Source organism: Rhipicephalus sanguineus, chromosome 2, assembly GCF_013339695.2.
Source record: "Rhipicephalus sanguineus isolate Rsan-2018 chromosome 2, BIME_Rsan_1.4, whole genome shotgun sequence".
NCBI lineage: Eukaryota > Metazoa > Arthropoda > Arachnida > Ixodida > Ixodidae > Rhipicephalus > Rhipicephalus sanguineus.
In genome coordinates, this window is record NC_051177.1 from 121,258,856 (window position 1) to 121,271,427 (window position 12,572).

The 12,572-nt window shown below is 51.5% G+C and overlaps 2 protein-coding genes across 4 annotated transcripts in view; both read right to left on the reverse strand.

The window, feature by feature from the left end:
• The window catches only part of LOC119383606 (60S ribosomal protein L19), a 310,809-nt gene that overhangs the window by 161,912 nt on the left and 136,325 nt on the right, over positions 1 to 12,572 (reverse strand). The gene's annotated exons all lie outside the window — the stretch shown is intronic.
• Positions 1 to 12,572, reverse strand: part of LOC119383607 (uncharacterized) — a 169,815-nt gene that overhangs the window by 71,097 nt on the left and 86,146 nt on the right. The gene's annotated exons all lie outside the window — the stretch shown is intronic.

Sequence of the window (12,572 nt, forward strand, 5' to 3'; positions counted from 1 at the left end):
TGGCCGCGGTGCTTTCTGCTGCCTCGGCGGATTTCCTGCGTCGAAAACACGCCTCGCACTCACACTTCCTCATGAAGCTTGCGTAGGCGGATATGTGCCGTCGGAACCGAGCTATATCATGGCGCGCAGCGTGCGAGTGGTGATTAATCGACTGCCGTCCGTAAAGAAGAGGGATTAGGTCACTCTACTTCGTTCACCGCGCGGTGTTCTTTTCTTTCTTTCTTTTTTCTTTTCCGTCAACGCGCGATATGGGAAAGTTTGAGTGGCCCCCTTTTTAGCCGGCTCAGCAAGCTTACTGAGCAGTAGGCGAACGTAGGAAACCATTCCCAAGAAGACTAGAGTCTCGTTTCCTTCAGTGCCTTCCTTTTCGCGAAATCAAGGCGGGCTGCGAAGCAGGCGAGCGCGATACAGACCACTCATCGAATAGCCTACAAGTGGAACGTCGACACGCGCCACCAACACCAACAAAAGCTGTGTAGTGGAAAAGGCTAGCGAAATCGAGATCTGGTACAAAGTTCCAAGGCCCTGAGCAACTTTGCCAGCACTTTTCCGCTGCGTCACTTCCCATCCTTTCCGTCACCGCCCTCTGTACCACTCAGTCGCATAGCTAAAAGGGCCGAATCCACAAGTACATTTCTTAGTACGCTCCTTTTGTCATTGGTCGACGGCCTAGCTAATGATATGATTAGCATCGGGATTGGCTGAAATTTTGTCTTAGGAAAAGTCGTATATGGTAAGACGTTTCGAGAGCACGGGCCCAGGAATCAATCCCGTCCACTTTAGTGGCAACGCTTTGCATGCACGTATACACACGCACGCACGCACGCACGCACGCAGGCACGCACACACACACACACACACACACACACACACACACACACACACACACACACACACACACACACACACACACACACACACACACACACACACACACACACAGCCACACGCGCATGCGCACTTTTCCTTATTCCACTGCCACTCTATCGATTGATGACGTGCGCATTATAGAGACGTCCATTAAGCGAACGTATTGCGCGACGCTTCAAGGCCGAGGATTGCGCGTTTTTTCGAGAGGACCGCCGACTGTGTAGCAGAAGAAAATCAGACGCGAAAGCGAGCGAGAACGGTGACCCCATTAAGAAGATAAAGGCCGCGGGAACAGGCGCTTTTGCTACGGGAACACGCGTTTAATTGGTCAGCGGCGCATCCTGCCGCATGGCTGCATGGCTCGATTATTATTGCCGCGCGCGCTCGCTCGCCGATTCGTGCGTGCGCGTAGCGTGTATACTGCACGAGGCGAAAAACGACATGCCTTATAGCTCTCTCTCTCTCTCTCTTTTACTCTCGCCTATCGCATGTCTCGAAGCGAAAGTACAAAGCCATGTGTGTGCACGCACGAAACACGCGTGAATGCACGGAGAGTATATAGTAGTACCCCGCCCATCTGCGTCCGGTACCGCGGTAAAATGCAGTTCCGGATTCGGCACTTCCCATAATTGCGCTCTTTCGCTCTCTCGATAGGGGGAGCGCGCATCGCACTGCCCCGGGGCGAAGCGTCGTCGAAGCGGTTATCTACATACAGCGCGTTTCACATGCACAGATATACACACATGTATCTATACAACGTGTCGTCGTGCAGACACCCTGCTCGCAAAAGTGCTCCCATGCACATATACCAGAGACCACGGACACGGGAGAAAAACCTGCTGGTCACTCGTAATTCGATTAGTTCGACGCAAGTGATACAGCGGCACGAACACCCCTAGGAGAAGTATATCGAAATGTTGTTAGATAAGCGCTAGTTTCTGGTTATATAAGTAGCACGAGAAGCGCGATTTCGCTTTCTTCTATTATTTTCCCCCCGTTACATGCATGGCGTACACGTCGTAGATAGGCGACGGCGGAACGAGTCCAGCTCCTCGCATATGGGCTGCGGTAAATGCAGCTTTTGCATAGCCCCACTGGCCTCAATGGTATCTGTATACCCATTCGCCATGCCAACAGACTGCGTGTTGCAGAATCTCGGTTAATCTAGTTACCACGTAGAAGAAACAGCGATCGTCATAGACCTAGTGCCTCCTTCTATGCGTACCCAGTCCTTGCTTTCCCTCTCCCTCTCTCCATTTGCTATACTCTCTCTCCCTCTTTTTATAGAAAGTGAGGGGTTCCTCATTTTCTTCCTAACATGGAGCATTGGATTGGAACGAAGATGGCGTTGCTGACGCTGCGGGCTGCGGGGAGTGGGAGGGAACGTGCGCGTGTGTGCCTAGGAAAGGAGGAAGCAAGGAGGACTGGTTCTTACGGCTATGCAGAAAAGAACCAGCCTACAACAGAGAGAAGACGAGGGAGCCGCTCATATAGCACCGCACAAGCGCAGGGGCCGAGGATGGCACACACCGGTTTCCACGCCGGCCGCGGAGAGCTCCTCGGAGGAGGCACAACCCGCAGCTGTCGGTTGCGCAACAGCCGACGCCACGCTACACTCGGCATGCCGCGCGCACCTACACTGTACGGCACCAGCGCATGCAACGCGAGCGGTCATGCTTCACGGAGCTGTCCAGCGCCGCGGCAGGGGAGGAATGTATACTGCTCTTTGGGAAGCCGGCCTCCAGGCTCGCCCTCCTAAGGATGCCCCCAGCATTTTTCTTTCTTTGTGCCAGTACATGTGCATAAATACCTGCTCGCTTGGCCAATATCTTCGGATATGTATCCTCCTGCATGACATGCCGCAGCGCCGTTTCTCCGCGGGGTCGGTTTTCCGTTCGCTTCGTTTCACAAAGGAATACGCCAGTAGTGATCCGGCGGCAGGGAATAGGATATGCCCAATATGTCCCGCGCGCCACAGTGCGCGGCTGTGACGTCTTCATGTGACGATGATGCCGAAAGCAGGGTCGAAGAAGACGGCCGTATATAGCGCAAGATAGTGACGTCACGAAGATGCGACGCGGCTCTGCCTTCGCGTTCTGTCCAGGAAGAACATATCGGCAGACTGCGACGGCGTGAATGTTTCCCTAACGGCAGGATTAGCGTATACGTTCGGCCAAGTATTCAAGAGCTGCTGGGCAGATATTATTGGTTCAAAAGGGTATAACGACGGATAAAAGAAACAAAACGTCAACGTAAACTGCGTGCTCCTGTCGCATACATTGCGCCTCTTTGATAACAAACGCGAAGTTTGTCCACACATCCTCTTCCAAGTCCCGACTGCGGCATTCTATGCGACGCACAGAAACATGCGTCTTGATGAGACCTTACTGGCGCGTGCACCGGAAGTAAAACAGTGGCTTCATTGTTTATGAGGGTGAAACAACGCAAGCGACTCGATATTTACTTGTCCCCTAGATGCAGACTCAGTAAAACCAAGCACGGCTTCATTTAAACACAGCAGTCGTTAACCCTTTTCCTTTCACTTAAGAGCGCGCTATAATAGTTTGCCGTAGTAATGAGGATGGCGAGACCATATATAGCTACGCTGACGTATGCTACCTAAAATAGCTACCTAACCACTTCCGTCAAAATAGCACGGAAGCCCGCGTAACTCTCAACACATGCGCAGCGAACTTCGAGTCCTTGGCAGAACGTCGTTATACAGCCGTTCTGACCTCGGGCCTTTTTTTAGCCATATGCGACATCCACCGACGCACGCAGGTCGTTCAACAGCGACACAGCACTCGTGTCCCGCAACCGTATGTCCGCATGTCTGAAGAAAAAAAAAAAGAGAAAGAAAACGCGTGCTTTGTTGCGTGCACGCGTTTTATTGTATCCTCCGAGCGTACAGCAGCGTTCATCAATAGCGGTCGCTGCGCTTCTATAAAAGCCGTGCACCCCCCCCCCCTCCTCTGCCAACTGCGGCACACTCCCTCATTATAAAAGCAGAGACGAGGTGAACATACACGCAGACAAATGAGCGACAAAGCCGAAGGACAATGCATGGACCAGCCGGTCGGACCACCACCAAGTTGAGCCCCTGTAATGACGCGAACATAAAAGCACGCGTCCATGGACATGGCGAAAGCAATAATGAGTCCTCGAGACACGCATGCTGCAAAGCGTATAACATGCAGACAGGAGCATCTGGATTCGAGTCGCCCGGTACATCACGCGGAGCCGGTACACCCGCATATGCATCACGGAGGGCAAGTTTCAATGACACGGTGCGCTGCTTACAGAGGGAGAAGACAAGATGCATGCACGTATAGGTCTGGTTAATGTTACAAGGCACGCACTTCGCGTTTGCGCGGCGTCCCCTGCTTCTGTTAAGACGGCAGCAATATACGTATACATTTGGTTGACCAGTGCACCTCGCTCGCTCCTAAGCAAAGACGGAGGAATGGAAAGGGCGGGGGGGGGGGGGGGGGGGGCGAAATACAGGGGGCTGGTGCCTCATGGACGGACAGACCCCACACGGAGCTCGCACGCGATACACGTCAGGGCCTTCCTTTCGCTTGACGCGTGCGCAGACACGGCATCGCGACTCCCATTAACTCCGCCCACTGGTGACTAATGAAAGAGGCGTATATACACCGTGCCGGTGAGCAGCTATAGCAGCCGCGACATACCGCGGGAGATACACGAAATCGCGCGGACGCGCACGCTTTTCTGCCCCATGCGTGTCTGGCTGCAGATATTCGTATATGCATATATAGTATACACACGCTCAAAGCAAGACATGCCTTAAGTATAACAAATCAAGCGAGCACGTGGTGCGAGCAGTATGCGCCAGCTGAAATACCTGAGTTACGCTTAATTGTTTATGTCTATACAGCGGGCCCAGCTGCGCGCCTTGAGGTTCCGTCGCGAGAGACACATTTGCGTGGAATTCAAATGAAGGCCACCCAACCGAGTGTCGTCGTATATGTAAACAAACAAGGATCGCGCGTTCTGTGGTTGTGCCCTCCGTAGCTTTCGGGGTTGGAGAGAGTGGGTGCCGAAGCATTTGTTCGAAAATCGCAGACATGATGAAACGACCGAACGCACGCATAGTCCAGCATGATTTCATAACCGGTACGTCACGGCACGCCATGCTGCAGGATATACACAGTGCAATTACCCCGCGTCTCTTGCGCAACGCTCGAGATGCTACTATAGGGGGTGTTCGTGCCGGAGTCGCTTTCCGCGCAAAGGAAGCAATCTTTTTGTTTGTCGAGTGGCGATACACAGTCGCGCGCAACCGCACTCCTACAGTATAGCATATACTGAAACCTTAGGCCGGAAACATGTTTGCCCCGCCCCCGCGAGATAGGGGCACGTAAGGCACGGCAGGATGCGAACCATCATCCCGATGCACGTGCGCTTTATATATATGCACTACATATATAAAGTATACGTCGGCAGGAGTCGTTGACTCTGCTGCTGCTACCTCGTGTACAAACGAAAGCGAACACGCTAGTAAAGAGAGGGAGAGGGGAAGGAACATGCAAAAGACGATCTCGATGCGCGTAGAGGCATCCCGTGGCGATCCGTGAACGCAGCGGTGGGTCCTGCGCGCGCGCGGGCCGATGTAATAGGGCCGCCGCCGGTGCGACAGACAGATTGCGCGATACGTAGCCGCAGAAGCATCAGCGTGCATGTTATATGCACACGATGATGAGCACCGGACCGCGAAGAAGACGGCGCACGGCCGCTTTGCATGTATGGGGCCCGACGAATTCGCGATCGCATCGAGGATTGTTGCTGCTGCCTTCGTCTACATGTTGCACGAGCGGTGGTCGCGCGTGTGTGTGTGTGTGCGTGCGTGTGTGCGTGCGTGTGAGCTTCGTGACACAAACAACGTCCGAGACAGGCGCAACAAGTGACGATGCCTGCTGCGTTGTGTCTGTATACGTATACGTGAAGTTGAAGAGGCCCACATGACCGCGACATGCACAGAGGATCGGACGTTGTAATTGCATTGGTCGCTTGATTGTTTCGGTTTGGCAGTTTCCAAACTATATATGGAAGCTCGAACGAATGTGTGTGTCGCACGACGGGCGGTGTCTGCGGAGTCAGTGACACTGTGCTACACGATGATGACCCGTCAGATGTTTGCCCCACTTAAAATTGAACCTTGTGTACAGCCAGCAGGGAGAGCTAAACTTTTTGTTCTATTCATTTATAAAGGTTTGTAAGCGAGCAAAGTTTTTGAAGAGTGATACGCAAGACATACACGCTTAAAAACAGTCCCAACCTACATCAGAACCTCGTTCATACGTTTCTGACAAAAAAAAAAGGAAAGAAAGAAAAAAGAACGCGGGAAGAAACATATATATATATATATATATATGGGAAAACGTACAATCCGAATTCACTAAAACATCACGTAGTTTCGTTTGATAACAAGATCGCGAACGTTGGGATCAGCAAATCGTACGAAACGGGAAGATATCAAGGAGTTATGTGTATATAAAGCAAACCTGGTAGAAACTTTTTTTATGGCATGCCCTGTAAGGCACCCAACAACGTTTCCATCAGGCTTTCAACAAGCTCAATAAGTTTTCCAACCAGCACGAGCTATACCTATGCGAACACCCATCTTTTGCGACGCGTCAACAGTGCATGACTGAACGGTTTGAATATACGCACGCTTCGGGATAAAGCACCTAAGCCGTTTAATTTGGTATTGATCGAAAGGTACGTTCGTAAGCGTATGAATAAATTCGTGCTGAGCTTACCTATATATCGTCCTCGCTTAGCACGCGCGATGATGCATCTAATCTATACGACCACCACGCATATACCTTACCGCCCACGGGGTTCCGCAGTCTGTAATGACAGACCTAAACGGAGCACTCTGATATATATAGTTTACGCCGGCGCCAGACCGCTGATGCAGTTGCTTGCATTGAGCGCAATATACGGCATGCCTAGCCTACATCCACAGCTATCAACGCGATGAAAGATCGCGTTCAACTTCCGCGCACTCGCTCATTGTCTTCCTTCGCCGTCTGTCGTGCATGGTGGTCAGGCAAACGTGATTTCGCCCGCTTGTATGTATACGTGCGTACACGAGCACGTGAAAGATTGCATGGATTTCTATTATCCTCAGCGTCACCGGCCCGCCATTCTTTTTCGAGTCATGCGCTATATCACACGTATACGGGGATCACAAACAAGCGCGCGCGAAAAAGGCTCGCGTCTACAAAGGAAGAAAGAGAAGTCGAACAGAACAGCGAGTGAGAGAGAGATCGCCCGAAAACACGTGTAATAGATCCGCGTCATTTCTGGCGTGTTGAGTGACAACAGGAAGAGGAGAGAGTGAGAGACCGGGTGGGTGCCCTGCCGCCGAGGTATCCGGAGGAAACGAAAGAAATGAAAGAAGGCGCTCGCCTTGCTCGCATGTATACACGTATACAGTTCATACTGAAGATGCCACCCGCATAGGTGGCGAAACGTCTGTGTATAGTCTTTGTTATATTTTGTTGTGTTAAGTCGGAGCATATATTTTTAATCATGAACTCTCCCGGCTTTTGGAACATTTGTGCATGTATAGAATAGACGCGGACCCCAGCTCCGGTACCGCCAGTGCCGACATTCGCGTGACCAGGGAGTTACACAAGCGGCATTTACACCTCAAAGGCGGATGCACACGCGCTTCCACCAATGGGCGCGCGCTCTAGACTGACGTCACGAGCCGGACGGCCGGTGCCTCCGCTCAAGGAGAAGAAGCGGGACTATTTCTTTGCCGCGGAGGCAATCGGCTGCCGCGCTTCGGTCATATGGGCGGGGCCTCTCCTTTTTTCTAAAGTTGTACCCGACTATACACATATACACAAGCTTGCCACGTGACTGTTGCTCTGTTGCCCACTTTTCGGGTGTATGCGTTTCGTTTCGCTCCTTCGTCTCCCAAGCCTCTGCTTCTTCTTTTTCTTTCGCTTTGTTTCTTCTGCTTCCGAGTCCTATTATGACGGACGCGGCATGTCAAAACAAAGCACTCGACCCCCTTCTTAAGAAAGGAAATCGAGCTCTTTCAACAAGAATGACAAGCGCCCTGCAAGCTATGCGCACGTATATCCCGCAGAGGCGGTGACTCGGCGATTGCGCCCTTTTATCCCGCCACCCCCCCAGTCTTCGGTTTCTTTCGTCAAGAAGTCACAAACCAGGGGAGATGCGGGGGTTCAACTAAATTGCCTTCCTTCGGGATTCGGTTGAAGCGATCGGGTCGCGCGCGGCTTTCTCGCTTGACCGACCGGAGGTCGGCTTGGCACGTCGTCAATAGCCGAGACAAGACGAAATAGTGGTTCGGAAAGATGCGGAGGAAGAAATTGGGAAAACGTTTGGGAAGCGAAGGAGCTAGGACGCGACTTCCTCAGCACGGCGGGGACGCCGCCAGCAAATACGCCGTGCCTCCTCCTCCTCCTCCTCCTTATTGCGCAATAGCCTACATGCTTGATGCCACGTGCCTTCTTATTCTTCTTTCCTTTTGTCCTATAGAAGATCTTTGTTGCATTTGTTATTGCAGATAAAATGCTTATTCTTTTGTTTTCCACTGTGGCCGAGGAATACTGGGATTCTTCCGCTCCTATTCGGCGTAGAAGAGAGGGACAGAAGAAACGGGGGAGGGTGGATGTGGATCGGTGTGAGGACAGCCAAGCGGGGGCGGCATGCTTCAACAGAGGAGCGTACTTTCTTTCTTTCTTCTTCTTCTTTCTTTTCTTTCTTTCTTTCTTTCTTCTTCTTTCCTTTCGTCTTTCTCAAAGACGGAAGCCAAGCACGGTGTTAGCGTTGTGACCGGGATGACGCCCGCTACCGGCTCGGAATCCGCGCGGCTCTAGCATTTCGCAGCTCGGGCGCCGGATTAGCGCACGCACGCTGCGAGGAAGGAAGGAGGAGAGAAAAATTTACGACTGGCAGGCGTGAAATTCTAGACTCTGCGCAGCGGGCACCGTAGAGACTCCGGAGTCCACGTCCCGCGGAGCGAAAAAAGGAAGGATATGGCGGTACGTATGACACCCCTAGGACGTGATGTGTGAACGCCGTTTGCGTGAACGCCGGAGGGGCTTTTCGCACTATACCCTGCCCCCCCATAGCGATCCTCCTCCGGCGAAGGTAACCCCCTCCCCCCCCCCCCCCCTGTTTCCTCCTGTGGTGCGAAGTCCGACAGAGTGCCGCCCAACGACTTCTCGGCCCGTGACGGGAAATCCGAACCCCACAACCACGCGGCCGTCGCATCCGCAGGTCCGTGTGGTGGTTACCTTGTCTTTTTCGAGAAGAGCGTCGTATATTGTGTTTCGTCGTTACGGCGAGGAAACAGAGTGAGCACTGCATGGAACCTCCGCCGGAACGTGTCATGTACACACAAATAGATCACGAAAAAAGCCTATATGCAGGTGCTCTTACAAGTGCCGCCTATTCAATACGGTACGGAATGCAAGAACCGCGCGCGGTCTTAGGCTTAGTCGTAAGTCGAAGGGCAGCGGTCATAATTAATACTGGAAGTCACCAAACGCGGCATGCCCCGTAACGTTATCGTGGTTTCGGTACGTAAAACACCGCAGTTTATTAGTTTGCTTTAACCTGCTGCAACTTTCGCCGCACTACACGATGTCGCTGAGGCGGAGTATACACGCAGGAAGGGGACAGAAAGCCTTCCCAAAGCCGCGTCGAGCGGCTTCAGCTAAGCGCCAAAGCCGCGCACCATGAAGGAGCGACGATTGGCCTTGAAAGGCGGAGCGCGCAGTCGATGAAAAAAGAAAGTGATCAGCGCCGAAGAAGATTGAGTAGGCAGGGAGCGAGAAAAAAGGGGGAGAGAGCAGGCGAGCGAGCAAAGCGGCGAATGAGAAGGAATCTGCCAACTCGACTCGGGAACAGAGCCGATTCGACGAGGGCAAGAGAGCAAGCAAGCAGCAATGTGACGGCTCGCGAAGGGAAGAGAAATGTATAGCGAGTATGGACAAGACAGGACGAAGACGTACGATAAAGGGAGTGGGGGAAACACCGAGACGGCGCAATGAGAACGAAGATGTCATCAGGCGGGCATTGTCTGTTCCGACTCGGTACAGAAGGTCCTCTCCTCCGTCAGTTCTGCACAGAAAGGGCAGAGAGAGGAGGAGGAGGAGGCGAAACAAAAGCGGACTGCGAGGACTACTTCGAGCGAGCAAGTAGGATATCGAAAGAAAGAAAAGAAGGAAAAGACAGAACGAAGAGAAAATATAGAGAAAGATAACAAACCGTGGCACGGCGCGGAGGGGCGTGGGAAGAAAAGAACGAGGTGGCAGCCGCGGCTGTGGCAGCCGGTTGAGCGAAGAGCGAGTGAGGAAGGGGAGGCACGGGTCGGGTTCGATTAAAACGCTCTTGCGGCAACGGCTTTGTCCTTCCGCACCGGATTGTAAAGAACGAAAGAAACGTTACAAGAACGTGCAAGAAGCGATCATGGGAGGGACGCTGAGTCGCGCGCGGAGATAAACTCGGCTCCTCTCGCTGCGAAAGGCAGCGACGACGACTGTTTGCCCTCTAGTCGATGAAAAGGCGAAAGACGGCACATGCACGACTTCTTCGAGTCGTTTCTTTTTTTTTTTTTTTTGCACTTTATTATATATATTTCTGGTTTTTACGCAAGTTTCAGTATAGCGGTACATTGCGTCGTTCATAGAAAGAAAAAAACGGTCTCGATTCGTTTTCGTTACGAAATACGTAGACGACGATCGTTTAGCGAGTGGCGCAAGTTGTAGTGAAGACACTGGTAACGTAATACGCTTGACGTCAGCGAGAGATCTATTTCAATGCGAACGTTATCTTTTGCTGTATTCTTTATACCGTATTTCGGTCAATCTGTATACACTCGACACGAAAGAGAGATCGGCGGGAGATAGTTGCGAGCGTTTGACTAACATGCCGTTCGATATCAGCAGCAGCTCGCCAAGAATTATAGAACAACGTACAATGACCACGTTCTGTCAGGACTTATGAAAGACGCAAACACCACAGAGCTTGGAGAGAAGTCGAGGATATCCAAGGGGCGATGCAGCAAAAGAACGATGTGTGCTATGTGGGGAGTAGCATATATGTATATGAGATAGCTGCTATGATTTAAGAGCAAGCGTGACTCGTAGATACGCGATCTGCAGTATATAGAGAAGAAAGAAAGCTTCGCTTTGGTGGCACACACGTAATGCGTGTGTACAGAAATTGTGGTATGTACGTTATAGGGACAGAAATGGACAGCAAGCAAAACAACAACGTCTGTGATATGACGAGGAAACGGCTGGAGCGACAAGATTAAACACATCATAGATATAATAGGCCATGAAGTATATGCAGCATAAGTATATATGCATGTCGTGCTTAGCGCAAGGCATGCAGGGTTCAGTGGCAGGCTTGAGAAAAGAAGCGACATTGTCCCCCGTGTTAGATTTTACAAAACTCGTAGTGGTGTATATAGACAACGATCATCGGCATATATACGCTTTAAGAAGAAAAAAAGTCATCCCTGAGACGAGGTACAATGTAACCTCATTATGTCACTTCCAGATGCAGGTATCCGCAAGCAGATGTTCCTGAGCAGAGTGATGCGCTTTGTGCTGTCAGAAGAGTCAGCAAAGCTATAACAAATTACGGTTCACATGTCATGCGCTACAAATGTCTCATGTATTGTATACATATAACTATACAGCCAATCTGGGTTTCGGTTGGTCACGTTGTTGTGTGCGTGTGTGTGCGTGTCGGGGGGGGGGGGGGGGATAGGGAGCCAGAAAAACCATTTCGCGGGCGTGTTTCGGAAACGCCTCAGCGGTTTTTTTCGAATCCCGCAGCATCGGAAACGATCTTCGGATACCTACACGACGGTTTCTCGCACACACGGCTGGCGGCCTTTGTTGGTCGAGCCAAACCCACGAATGTCTGTCTGTGAGAGAATACGCGAACAGGTAAAACGGAAGGAAAATAAAAGAAAGAGACATAGACGAAAGGACCGCCGCATCATGACGCGCCTCCGACTTCCCCAACGTGTGTATACGCTGCAAAGTCCAAAAACGTGCGGCAGGCGACCTCATCATCATCGGCATCGTCGTTGTCCTCGACGCACTGTAGTGGTCACGGTCACGAGAAAGAAAGAAAGAAAGAAAGAAAGAAAGAAAGGAAAGAAAGAAAGAAAGAAAGAAAGAAGAAAGAAAGAAAGAAAGAAGAAAGAAAGAAGAAAAAAGAAAGAAAGAAAGAAAGAAAGAAAGGAAAGAAAGAAAGAAAGGAGCTATGCAGAAGAAGCCATGCAGGCCCTGCGAACTATTGCTGCGGGGATTATTTAACCCCGTCATTTCCCACTCCAGTTTTTTTTATATATATGTGTATCTTCCGCGTATTCCGCTTCAAATCAAAACACGTCGACCGCCGCAATCCTGCATGCCACTGCAGTGGCCGAGTTTACCTATTTCATTCGTCTTTCGTACCCAAAACTGTACTAAAAAGAGATCAGAACAAGAACGATAAGACGAAAGAACACCCGGAAACAGCAACCGTCTCCTATACTACACACACGAGCGACAGCGTATATGTGGGCCGCCTCTGTCCTCCGCAACGCGTGGCGTCAGAAGTGCTAGCTCACCGGACGTGTGCGTGTGTATACCCCTCGGCGATGTTACGGTGTCCCTGTCGCTGACGTT